The sequence below is a fragment of the Phyllostomus discolor genome, chromosome 3 (assembly GCF_004126475.2).
Source record: "Phyllostomus discolor isolate MPI-MPIP mPhyDis1 chromosome 3, mPhyDis1.pri.v3, whole genome shotgun sequence".
In the NCBI taxonomy this organism is placed as follows: Eukaryota; Metazoa; Chordata; class Mammalia; order Chiroptera; family Phyllostomidae; genus Phyllostomus; species Phyllostomus discolor.
In genome coordinates this window covers 178,962,625-178,975,708 of record NC_040905.2, presented here as the reverse complement: position 1 = coordinate 178,975,708, position 13,084 = coordinate 178,962,625, and positions in this window count along the sequence as shown.

Sequence of the window (13,084 nt, the reverse complement as noted above, 5' to 3'; positions counted from 1 at the left end):
ACCAGGAATATGCTTGAGGGGGATTGTATTCAGATCAGAGGTATTCACAAGTGCCTCTGCTCAGGTAGGTAGCACAGCCAACTGGTGTCCAGACATCGGCAGTGAGGAACAGGGCAGGGATCCAGGTAGGTCCCCCAGCCACTGGCAAGGGACCGCACGGCCCTGGGAGGACACGGCAGAGACCCGGTTTCTAGAGGTGGCTCCCTGAGTTAGTCCGCTGTGACCAGACTGCCAAGGAGCTCAGAGGCGTTTCTGTCTCTACCCCTTCTCATGATAGCTTTTATAAGATGCATCGTTGCAAAAGTAATCAATCATTTGCTGTAGAAACTAAGAACTTTACCTGTACCCTATCACAAAAATGTAACTAGTACTAATAACCTGTAACATATAGCCATTCAATGGGTGTGTGCGTGTAACACCGTTGTGATATATTTTGAAGCCAGCCTTCCCCCCACTTTAATATATCACAAACACTTTTGCATGTTGTTTAATTCTTCTACATTTTTTCTTTTTAGATTTTATTTATTTGTTTTTCAGAAACAGAGGAAGAGAGGGAGAGAAACATCAATAGGTTGCCTCTTGCATGCCCCCAACTGGGGACCTGGCCCGCAACCCAGGCATACACCTTGACCAAGAATGGACCTGGTGACCCTTTGGATCACAGTCCGGCATTCAATCCACTGAGCCACACTGACCACGGCATCTTATACATTTTTTTTAAATTATTGATTTTATAGAGAGAGATTTGTTGTCCCACTTATTTATGACTTCATGGGTTGAATCTTGTATGTGCCCTGAGCAGGGATTGAACTCTTGGTGTACCAGGATGACACTCCAACCAACTGAGCTACGTGGTCAGAGCTTCTACATTATTTCTCTTATATTATTTTTTAAAGGCTGTGAAGCATTCCATCATGTGACTCTAGTATAATTTAACCTACCTCCTATGGCTGGCCATTATGGATGTTTCCTCTTCTTCGTAATTATTAACACATGTACAGTAAAAATTCTTGTCATCAAATCTTTTCATAAGTTCATGATTAGTTTCTTGCAGGTCATGAAAATTCTACAGACATAGAGATTTATCTCCCAAGAGAATGTTTCCCATCTTATGCTAAGCCTCAGAGCAAAGCCAAATGATCAGTCTTTGAGTGGATGATTTATTTCCAGTAACAAAGTCAGTCTACCTGTTATCAAAATTCTAGCTTTTGCTGGCAATTAAGAAGGTAGTTAAAACATGTGAGCAAGCCTAGGCTTGTGTGGAATTCCATACTCTACCCACTGACATTCACTTTGTAAAAACCAGGTTATCTTCATCTGATTAACCATGAATTTTCCAGTTCCAAAATTGAAACTGAAAGTGGTTTTTCTGTCTCTTCAGTGGTACTTTATGCTGCCAACATAGGTTCAACAAGTATAAAAAAAAACAAGAGTAAGTTTGTATGCTAAGCCCTGACCACCCTTAGACTCAATCCCCTAGGAAAGAGTTCTTGTACACAAAGAATCCAAAAGCATGGCTCCCACCAGCGTAGCTGGATACAGGGCATGCTGACAGCAGGAGAGGGGTGAGCACTGCATGGGTCCCTGCGGATCTAGGTCTGTTCACCCAGTTAGGGGAGGGCCAGCAATTTCACCAGCAAAAGTAGGATCCAGAATTGGATCCTGCCCTATCGCCTCAGGTTGCCCAGGAGCGCTGCATGGGTTCCCTTTTGTGGGGAGATGGGGTCACCTCCCTGGACTCATGATTCACATGTGGCTGCACACTGTACACACTGTTCTGTAACTAGCTCTTTTTCTCTTAATAATATACTCTAAGGCTCTTTCTAAACTACTACCTAAAGTCATCATTCTTTTGTATGTATCATATGGATTTACTATAATTTATTTAGCAGTCTTCTACTTATGTTATATCCCATATGTTGCAAAAACAAATGCTGCAATAAATAGCCTCTACATGTATCACTTCACACATGTGTGAGTGAACTTGTAGGAGAAATTTCTAGAAATGGAATTTCTAAAACTCGGGGCATATATATATATATATATATATTTATAATTTTGAAAGATTGACAAATTGCCTTCCATGGAGATTAGACATTGATATTCTCACTAGCCAAATACAGAGCAGTATTTTATTAAACTTTTGGATGTAAAATGACATCTAAGTGTTGTTTTAATTTACATTTATCTTGTTTAATGAGGCTGAGTATCTCTTTTAACATTTAAGAGCCATTTACATTTCTTCTTCCAGGGATAGTCTATTCCTATCTTTAATCCATTTCTCTGTTGTATAAGTTGTCTTTTCCTCAGACATTTGTAGGTGCTATTTATCCATTAGAGAGCATAATATTTTATCTGTAATATAAATTACAAACATTTCCCCCATATCACCATTTGTATTTTTACTTTTCTGTGGTGCTTTTTTGCCATGCAGAAGTTGTCCCAATGTCATTTATTGAACAATGTACTTTCAGTTTTCCCCATTTACCTGAGATGCCACTTTTATCACATAACAAAGCTCCATGTATTGGGGTATACATGGACTATCTGTCCAGTTCCACTCATCTGTCTATCTCCTCCTGGGAGGACCAATTCTTTGAACACGAAGGGGGTCAAAGTATGCTACCCCAAAATATGTCACTTCGGTGTAAGGATTGCCCTGAATGGAAAGCAATTACCTCCTCTGTCCTCCCCCTTTCTCTCTAAAAACAAGACATTAATTTCCATTTGTAAACGTGTGTCCCTCTCTCCTGTACCAGGAACAGGAGGACAACTCAATCCACCAGAGACAGTTCATCAATGATGAAGGCACCAGACTTCTGGCCAAGATGGAGGCAGAGGTAGACACACTGTGCCTCTTCGTACAACCACAAGGACAACAACAAACTTAAAAACAAAAACAACCAGAACTGACAGAAAATTGAACTGTATAGAAGTCCGACAACCAAACAGTTAAAAAAGAAACATTCAGCCAGACCAGTAGGAGGGACAGAGAGGGGCAGCCAGGTAAAGAGGACTCACGGCAAGGCAGGTGCTGGCCAACTAGGTGAGGCAGTGGCTAGCAGAACAGGTGAGGTGGCAGCTGGTGGAGCAGGTGGTCCCACATTTGCATGCAGATAAACCAGAAGGAACGACTGGGAAGTGAGACAGACTGCACAACCCAGGGTTCCAGTGCAGGGAAATAAAGCCTCAAACCTCTGACTGAAAAAACCTGTGAGGGTTGAGGCAGCAGGAGAAATTCCCAGCCTCACAGGAGAGTTTGCTGGAGAGACCCATAGGATCCTAGAAAGCACACAAACCCACCCACCTGGGAATCAGCACCAGAAGGGCCCAATTTGCTTGTGGGTAGGGGAGGAAGTGAGTGAAAGCAGGCAGAGAGCTGAACAAGAGGCATTCCCTCTTGAACTCCTCCACAACATATAGCACCACAACACAGTAATGTGGGTTGCCCCGCTCAGGTGAATACCTAAGTCTCCACCCCTTACAATGTAACAGGTGTGCAGAGACAAAAAAAAAAAAAATGGTCCAAATGAAAGAACAGATCAAAGCTCAAAAAAAAAAAATACAACTAAGTGACATAGAGATAGCCAACCTATCAGATGCACAGTTCAAAACACTGGTAATCAGGATGCTCACAGAATTGATTGAGTATGGTCACAAAATAGAGGAAAAAGTGAAGGCTATGAAAAGTAAAGTAAAGGAAAATGTACAGGGAACCAACAGTGATGGGAAGGAAACTGGGACTCAAATCAATGGTTTGGAGTAGAATGAAGAAAGAAACATTCAACCAGAACAGAATGAAGAAACAAGAATTTTTAAAAAAAAAAAAAAGAGGAGAGGCTTATGAACCTCCAGGACATCTTTAAAGGTCCCAACATCTGAATCATAGGGGAGCCAGAAGGAGAAGAAGAAGGGCAAGAAATTGAAAACTTACTGGAAAAAATAATGAAGGAGAACTTCCCCAATCTGGCAAAGGAAATAGACAGACTTCCCCAATCTGGCAAAGGAAGTCCAGAAAGCTCAGAGAGTCCCAAAGAAGTTGGACTTAAGGAAGTATACACTGAGGCACATCATAATTACATTACCCAAGATGAAAGATAAGGAGAGAATCTTAAAAGCAGCAACAGAAAAGGAGACAGTTACCTCTAAAGGAGTTCCCATAAGACTATCAGCTGATTTCTCAAATGAAACCTTACAGGTTTCATTTCATTTCAAGAGGGATCTGGAAAGAAGTACTCCAAGTCATGAAAGGCAAGGACCTACATCCAAGCTTCTCTATCCAGCAAAGCTCTCATTTAGAATGGAAGGGAAGATAGAGTGCTTCCATCACCAAGCCCTTATTATATGAAATGTTAAAGGGATTTATCTAAGAAAAAGAAGATAAAAAATATGAACAGTAAAATGACAACAAACTCACAGTTATTAACAACCAAACCTAAAAAAAAAAAAAAGGCTAAGCAAACAACTAGAACAGGAACAGAATCACAGAAATAGAGATCACATGGAGGGCTATCAGCCTTCCATGGAAGGGAAGAGGGAGAAGTTACAAGGGATAAGTAGCATAAATGGTAGGTAGCAAATAGATAGGGGGGAGGTTGAGAACAGTATAGGAAATGTAGAAGCCAAAGAACTTGTACATATGACCCATGGAGATGAACTAAAAGGGGAGAATGCAGGTGGCAGGGTGTATACAGGACAGAAGGGAATAAAGGGGAGGAAATGGGACAACTGTAATAGCATAGCCAAAAAATATATGGCTTCATTGAAAAATGAAGAAGGCACCAACTTGAGTCTATATAACAAATTATTTTTTAAATATTTTATTTATTTTAGAGAAAGGGGGAAGGAGGGAGAAAGAGTAGGAGAGAAACATTTATGTGCATGAGGAATATTGATTGGTTGCCTCTCACATGCCCCCAGCTGGGGACCTGGCCTGCAACCCAAGCGTGTGCCCTGACTGGGAATCGAATCAGCAGTATTTTGGTCTGCGGACAGCACTCAATCCACTGAGCCACAACAGCCAGGGCGATGTAACAAATTTTACTAAAAAATTCTTTTGTTAGTTTCCCCTATATATTTACCTTCCCACAATTTACACTGCTTCCTTTGTCTAGTTATTTCACAATCTATCACTCTTTGTTAAAATAGGATATGAGCCCCCCACATCTAACCATTTCTTTGGGTTTTCTCTTCTTTCTTGTGAAGTCCCCATATGTGTATCATATGAACTGTTTCTTTTGTTAATCTCTCTTTTGTTAGCCTGGGGGCCCCAGTCACAGAACCTAAGAGGGTAGAGATAAAGATCCTTTCCCTTCCCTATGATCTCTATAATGGAGAGTCTCACATCCGCCCCAGAGAATTAGCCGTAGTAATTAAATAAATGTGGAGTGTTCGGCCCATAGAAGAATTCGGTAACTTCAGCAATGGTGATAAAGAGAGTGAAATACTGCCTACTTCACTCTTAGGCAAAGAAATGCAGATACCAAGAGAGTTCACAGATAATGATCGTTAAAAGATTAACCTCTCCCTTATAGCTGGACTAAAGATTCCTTTACACATGGAAAGTATATTATCAATGATTTTGATTGTAGGTTTGAGACAATTATAGTCCATTTTTTCACAAATTCAGTTTGAAAGGGAATCTCTAAGGCTGTTGTTCCCCTTGAAACTGACCTCTCAAGGCAAAGTGACAGATAAAACCAAATTTGAATTGCAGTGTATCCACTCCTCAGGAAGATTCCATTTCCTTATCATTAAAAGAGAGATAATTTTAGCTCCTTCTCATTCTGACAAATAATGAGATAGTAATATAAGAAAAGTGGCCAGTGCTATGCTTATCATATAGCACATGTTCAATAAATGCTAGTTATTTGTTATTATCATCATGTTCTTTGTCATAATAATTAAAGATGATGGCTATAGGCTAATGAGGGCAAATCAAAGAAGAGCACTAGATGCCAGAATTGGAAGGAAAGGAAGAAGAGAATAATCAGAATATTAAAATCAAAACTATCCCCCTATCAAAACTTAATAATAAGATGCATTGATAGAGGAACAAAGGGATATGCAGATGGGTAACATGTGATAAAGTGCTTAAAATAAAATGTTAGTGGTAGAATCTAAGTAATGTGTTTCACTATAAAATTCTCTCAAGCTCATTATATGTTTGAAGAACATTCACAGTAAAATGCTGGCAAAAACTCAAGGCTACCATCCCTCCCTTCCTTCTAGTCCTAATTTTATCATACCTCCCCCCAAACACTCAATGGCAAAGGACGCTTGATTGTCCTTGTGTCTTGATATTTCACCTAGAAGGGAAAGCTTAAAATTCACCTCCTGGCCTAAATTTCAAGCTGTCTTTGTGAATGTGATTCAGTCCCTTCCCCTGAGATTCATACTTGTTATTTCCTGCTGGTCCAGCTGACAGCTCCAATTTACACATACCTGCCACCAATTTCACTCATGTCCCAGAACCCCCTTCCCACTCTGTTTCTCTCAAGCCCCCAACTCCCAGAGGCCAAACAGCTTCAGAAACTGCGAAGTCAGAGCCTGGGATTGAAAGCCCTGTTTTCAGGACATTTGGACCGCCAAACTCAACTGCAGCTTTCTCCTGTTGCTATGACACGGGTGACCCCGTAAAGTCACCAGCCCGGAAACTGACAGACAGGGATCAGTGTGCACTGGTTGCCATGGTGAGGAGGGACCTAATGAGGATTTCTGCGTGTCCACTGGTGCCTGGCCTGTCAGGTGCCCAGAGCTGCAAGAGGGCGCTAAAACCCCCTCATGGAATCATTTATTACCATGTAGGCCGGATTCACGTGTGCACACTGGTCGTGGGGCGGGGGGCGGTGGGGCATGCTTCTCGAAGGAGATTGGGAGAGAGAGGAGAGCGGGGCCTTTCAGAAACCTACAAAATGTCGTATTTCAAGCAAATTCTGTATTTTTCACCAATTCCATACCTGCATTTAGTTTTCTTTTTTAATTTTTTTTTCAATTACAGTTAATATTCAGTATTATGTTAGTGGTAGGTATACAGCATAGTGGTTAGATATTTATATAACTTACTAAGTGAACAAATTCTGTATTTTTGAAAGACTTGTTCCTGTTCTTTTTTGAAGGACAGTTTAATTAAATCTAGTTAGAAATGTTAAACTTTGGGCAATCAGCATCCTCTAGTCCAGTATTTGTCAAAATGCTGTCCCCAAACTATCAAATTAGAATCTCTGTAACTTAGTTTTAACAACATCCCCAAGGTCCTAAAGTTTGAAAAATACTGCTCTCTTGCAGCTGTTTAACCTGAAAGTCTCCTGACAAAACAACAGCTCTAGCCAGGAGCACCCAAAGTGTTCACTATTCTGGATCCTTTGCATCATGTTCTCCCACCCCATGGCACCCCAAGAGCCATGCTCTTTGAAGGATATTTGTCTACCAAACAAACTGCATGGGTTGAATAATAATGCTTCCCCCTTTTTATCTAAGGCCTATATAAACCAAATCTGATTGGCAGAGAGCAGTGTTAAGATATTACATTGGTAAAAGTTCCATTCAGATCAAGGAGAGCTTATCTGTCCACATAGCCTCAGCTCAGGTGCATGCGTATTGCTCATTAGGCCTTTGGAGAAAAGAGAATAGTCCACCGCTCACCTGTGCTACTACCTTCGCAGACACTTAGCAATCCGGGGCATCCCAAATTGGGATCTCCAGAAAATGTGAAAGAACTCCATGGCATCAAAGAGTTCATTCTGAGAACCTGACTTGTATCAAACAGAAACAATGATAAGATATCTTCCTCCTTCTAGTGAATGTTTACTTTTTTATTCCTTCATTTACTTATAACTGTTCCTGCCTCAGGATGGGCTTTAAAGTTCACAAAGATCCATTAAATAATCTAAATTACAAATAAACGTACCACAACCCCACTACTTGTTTTCTAATAGCCTATTTCACCTTCCTCCTCTGTACTGAGACTCCTCATTTGCAGCTAAAATACATGGCTACCCACATTTACCAGCTGTGCTTAGAGCTAGGCAAAGCCATGAGAGTAAGATATGGTTGAATGGATGTAAATGGAAGTTGCATGTTCAACTTCTAAGAAGTATCCTTAAAAGGGAGGATTAGTTGTGTCCCTTTTCTTTCCCAGTCTCCTTCCTGCTGATGGATGCAGACATGATGGCAGGAGCCAGAGCAGCCCTCTTGTACCATGAGTTGAAAGGTGGGTGCTGAGGATGTGAGAGGAACACATTAGAAGTCTGGGTTCCTGATGATCATGGAGCTGCTGTTCCAAATTTGGACTACCTACCCAGGATTTTACCTAAGAGAAAGTGAAGCTTCCATCTTATTTAAGCCACTGGTATTTTGGGTTTCCCATTCCTCAGAGCCAGATCTATCCTGGCACGGCAGTGAGGTAGAGGGGGAAAGGGGGACATAATGAATCAGAAATAAACTTAACACAAAAATATATACCACAAAGTCTTTATATTTGCCATGAATAACTTGCAAATTTAGCTCCAAGCTTTCTAGTGGTTAATGTGACAGTAAAACTTCTAAGGACACAATTCTCTGTGTTTATTTTTTTTAATTTTTTTTTAATTCCCAAGGAGAAAAATGACTGTTCCTGATGGTATGAACAAATTGATTTATCCTGAATCTTCAGAAAGAGAACATCCATCACGTAATTAAACAACAATTGCAACAACCTCCTTACAGTAGAAATGATGTGTTTCATCATGGTCTTCAACCTAGGTTGGGAGAATCAAAGTGTAGATCATTTGAAATTGCTCTGTGTGCTGGTTTATGTAGCATGCTAGACTGAATGCTCCCTGTCCTGTTCCCCACAAACACTAGCTTAGGCAGTACATAGAGAGGCAACTGGTGGGAGGATAATTTGCTTTAAAAAACCAACTCAATTCACTTCCAAGTTGTCTACCACCAGCACCAGCATGACCACCCTCAATGAGAAATGGGCAGAACTGATCTGTTGTTCTCCCTTCCTCATACCCCATTCAATCCTTAATTTTATGACTTATTTTCTTCTCCAGAAACTGTGTGTGTGTGTGCGTGTGCGTATACTGGGGGAGGAAATCAATGTGCATTTTTTTTCTACTTCTAGTTTCTGTAAAATTCAGCTATATAAGGCACACAGTTACCCATAAAACACAGAGACCAAAAATGTAAATATTTAACTTATGGGTCATGTGTCCCAATTGTGAATACAAAGTGGTGAAGATCAGCAATTTATATCTCATAAAGGAAACCAAAATGATTTCCAATGCACCATTGCCTTGCTACGTGCAGCAAGCCAGGCATCCATGAAGCCTTGGGATACATTTTCCAAATCTCCAGTGAGAGGCTTACTGATGGTCCTCAGGCCTGCTCTACAGCGCTGATTCTACAGCACTCAAGCAGGATCTTGCTCTCCAAAGACTTGCTAGTCGAACGTGGGTCCCTTTCTGGATTTATCCTGTTAAAGGAATGGCTTGTGAGAGCAGTGTGTGGGAAACTGGTGAACATGCACTACCTAAACCAGACGATTATATACTTTGCCTCCAATGTGGTCCCTTCATACTTCATGGCTAGGGTATGTTAAGGTATGTTTCCCTATAACTCAGCATTGGCTTGGAGTAAAGAATGGCACATTGCTTTTTGTTTGGTTGGGTTTTACCCCAGCATTACTTAATTTCTTGGTGCTGATGTTGCACTGACATTGGCAGAGCTGCCTGAGACCCAGTCATTCCAGGTACCTCAAGTCCCTCCAACACAGAGCACAAAGTGAGGTCCTCTCTGTCCTTTAGAATGGCTGAACATCTCCCCCCACCCCACACACACACACCACCTCCTCTAATTTAAATTAACTATGCAACTCACGTAGCTACCAGCCAAAATCTCAAAACTTTATCACACTGGTCTAGTTGTTACTCCCAGTGGTCCAAAGCCACCTTTTCATTTATATATTGAATTCACAAACAAATTCATTTCCCACACATGGAATCCCTCATTAGGATCAGCTTTGTTTGAAATTGTACAGCAAATGAGGAAATGAGAAGATTAGAGAACATCAGTAATAGCAACTGCAAATAACTTTTGAATCAGTCTGGATATTTCTCTCCAGAGTCGTTCTTCTCTTCCATTTAGGAAATAGAAGAATTTTGCCTGCCATTAGCAATAATCTCAATGGCATGCATAATAATAGTAATAATAATAATTTTTTAAATGTCAATCAACATCTGTGTAGATTTTTTCAATACAAAATGCTTTCATTGTACTATCACCTCCTTTGATTTCACTTTATCTTCTTTGTGTGCAGTAAGTAGGTGTTTTCGCTTTATTTCGCAGACACAGTGCAGAGAGGTGCATAGTGGGGACCACTTTCTTAGGTTTGGGTCTTAGTTCTACCACGTATCACCTCAGTAATCTTGGACAAGTGACATAATATCTCCAAACCTCAATAATTTTAATTGATTTTAGATAAAGAAAGGAAGGGGGAGAAAGAAAGAGAGAGAGACATCAATTTATTGCTCCACTTATTTATGCATTCATTGGTTGCTTCTTGTATGTTCCTGAACAGGGATCAAACTCGCAACCTTGGCATATTGGGATGATACCAATATGAGCAACTTGGGCAACTGAGCAACTGAGCAACTTCAACTCAGCCTTCAACTGAGGGCTGAATCTCAATAATTCTATACAATGAGGACAAAAATAGCACTTACCACAGACAGATGCTGTGATATGCAGTAACAGGCATGTAATAACCTTGATAATATGCTGTAACTGTTAGCTGAGAACAGAGGGGTGGGTTGGTCTTCCCAAGAACGAACTGTTTAATGTGCAGAACCAGGAAGAACCTTGCCTCTCAACTCCAGATCTGAGGCCTACCTGAAGCAAGAATTGATTTAGGAACCAAACCCAGATCAGACATTTCCAACACTTAACCTTTCACTATTTCAGTCATCCCATCAGCTATGGAACCACTGTTAAACAATGAAAGGATCACTGACTCTCCTTTGGGGCTAGGGTGCAATGCAAATATTTGATGATCAGTGGAAGAGTCTGTGATGAATAGAATCCACAAAATTGGGCTTGGAACCTTGAAGCCTGGAAATGCCCATCACAGACTGCTTCTTCACACTCCTGCTATTCCCAGGGCGGCCTGCTGGCTTAGGGGACGATGCACAATGCTTATGTCCACAGCTGGCCACAAGGTGGCAGGATATCACCAGCAAGGACGCTCAAGCCCCAGCTTCACAGCTGGAGCAAATCAGGCCAAGGCACTGATTGGTGTCTGACACCCAAGATGACAAACTGAAATATTCCAATTAACATCAACCCTAAACCTAAATGAGTGCCAAATTCTGCAAATGCCACTCTTCTGCCTAAATGCTCAGCTCTTATTTAAGAGAGTACAATGGACACCTCATCATTCCACACAAACAAAAAGGAACTTTAAGGTGACCGTGAACTTAAACCAACACAAATGACTACTTCTATTTGCATGAATTCCAATTTTGCAATGTATAAAGGAATTGAGAAACTCTAGGTATCAGGATCAACCCTCCAGAATCTCCAGAACTTCCTTATTATCATATTTTCTTATAAAGATGAAAATATCTTTTAAAAATAGTCAAATTTAAACTTTCCATATAACTCGATTACTAAAAACATTTTAAAACCTGGGTTTTCCTACCAACCTTCTTTCTAAGCTATCTTCTCTCTATTACGCCTTACAAAAATGAGTGTTTATGGATTTTAGAATAACGATATACAAGGTTTCACATAGACTCTTATTTCTTTAGAGTCGGACTGCAAGTTGAGATCACCTCCTTTAATGGCCATGTCTTCCCCAGGAAGAAATGAGCATCGCGCCGGAAGTCCATTAACTTGCCTAAGATAATGCAGAAAGCCAGTTCAGAACAGAGACCCAAACTTTTGTTACCTGACTTTCAGGTTAGTTTGGACTAATTTTTTATCTTTTATTTAACTATGTTAGGAAATTCATGATTTTCCTTTACCCTACTGTAGCAATTTTCACCGAGTGTGCCACAAGAACTTTAAAATACATAATACCATACTATTTTATTCAGGGCACTGACCTCTTTTCCCTTAGATCGTCAGTTTAAAAAATGACAACATCCAACACAATAACTGTCTGATGTGAGTGAATCTAAATTATACCTTTTTTTGTCAGATCAACAAAAAATGTATTTTGCAGTATGCCGCAAAATTTTAGTAGTTTGTGTGTGCCATGAGGTGAAAAAGGGTGAAAATCGATGCCCGATAGCTTAGAGAAGCACTAGTGAGGACAGAGAATATCAGCCCAGCAGCATGGTATGTGATTACAGTGGTTTAACTGGCTCTGCGTTAGTTAGAAAGTAAACCATGGGTCAATAACTATCTGAGGAGCATCATGATTCTCCAATCATAAAGCAAATAAATAAATAAATAAATAACAATAAAAAAATCCAGGGCTAATCTTTCTAGAACCTGAAAAAGAACTTGCCGGATCACAGCCTCTTGACTAGAATATGAGATTGAATAAAATTCAGACAGAAGGAGCAAAATGCCTTTCCCTGCACTCCAGAGACCCTGAGCCCTGTCTCAACAAGGTGTGATGACAAAGTAATGTGTCGGATGTTAAAAGAAACACGACCAGCGCTTTCTAAGTGAGCCCTGTGTCCTCCACAGCAGTCACCTTGGGAAGCTGCGTATTTGTGCCAGCGATGCTGCAGCAGCTCAAGTATTAACTCTTCCCCAGGATTTGCCTTCAGAGCTTTAAGCGTGTTCTGCCAGTTCTGTATCCCAATATAAACCTTGGTCGTGCGAGGGTGCAATTGTTTCTGGAAAACTTGCAGAGTCAACTCTTGAGGAAAATGTGGGTGGTCAAGGCAGGTAACACTTTTGAATAAAACTTAATTGCATGAAACAAATATCATATGATCTCACTTATATGTGGAATATAATGAACAAAAAAATAAAATGACGAACAAAATAGGAACAGAGGCATGGGCATATGGAACACACTGACAGCTGTCGGAGGGGAGGGGGGACTGGGTGAGAGAAGGTGAGGGGATGAGCCAAAGAACAGACA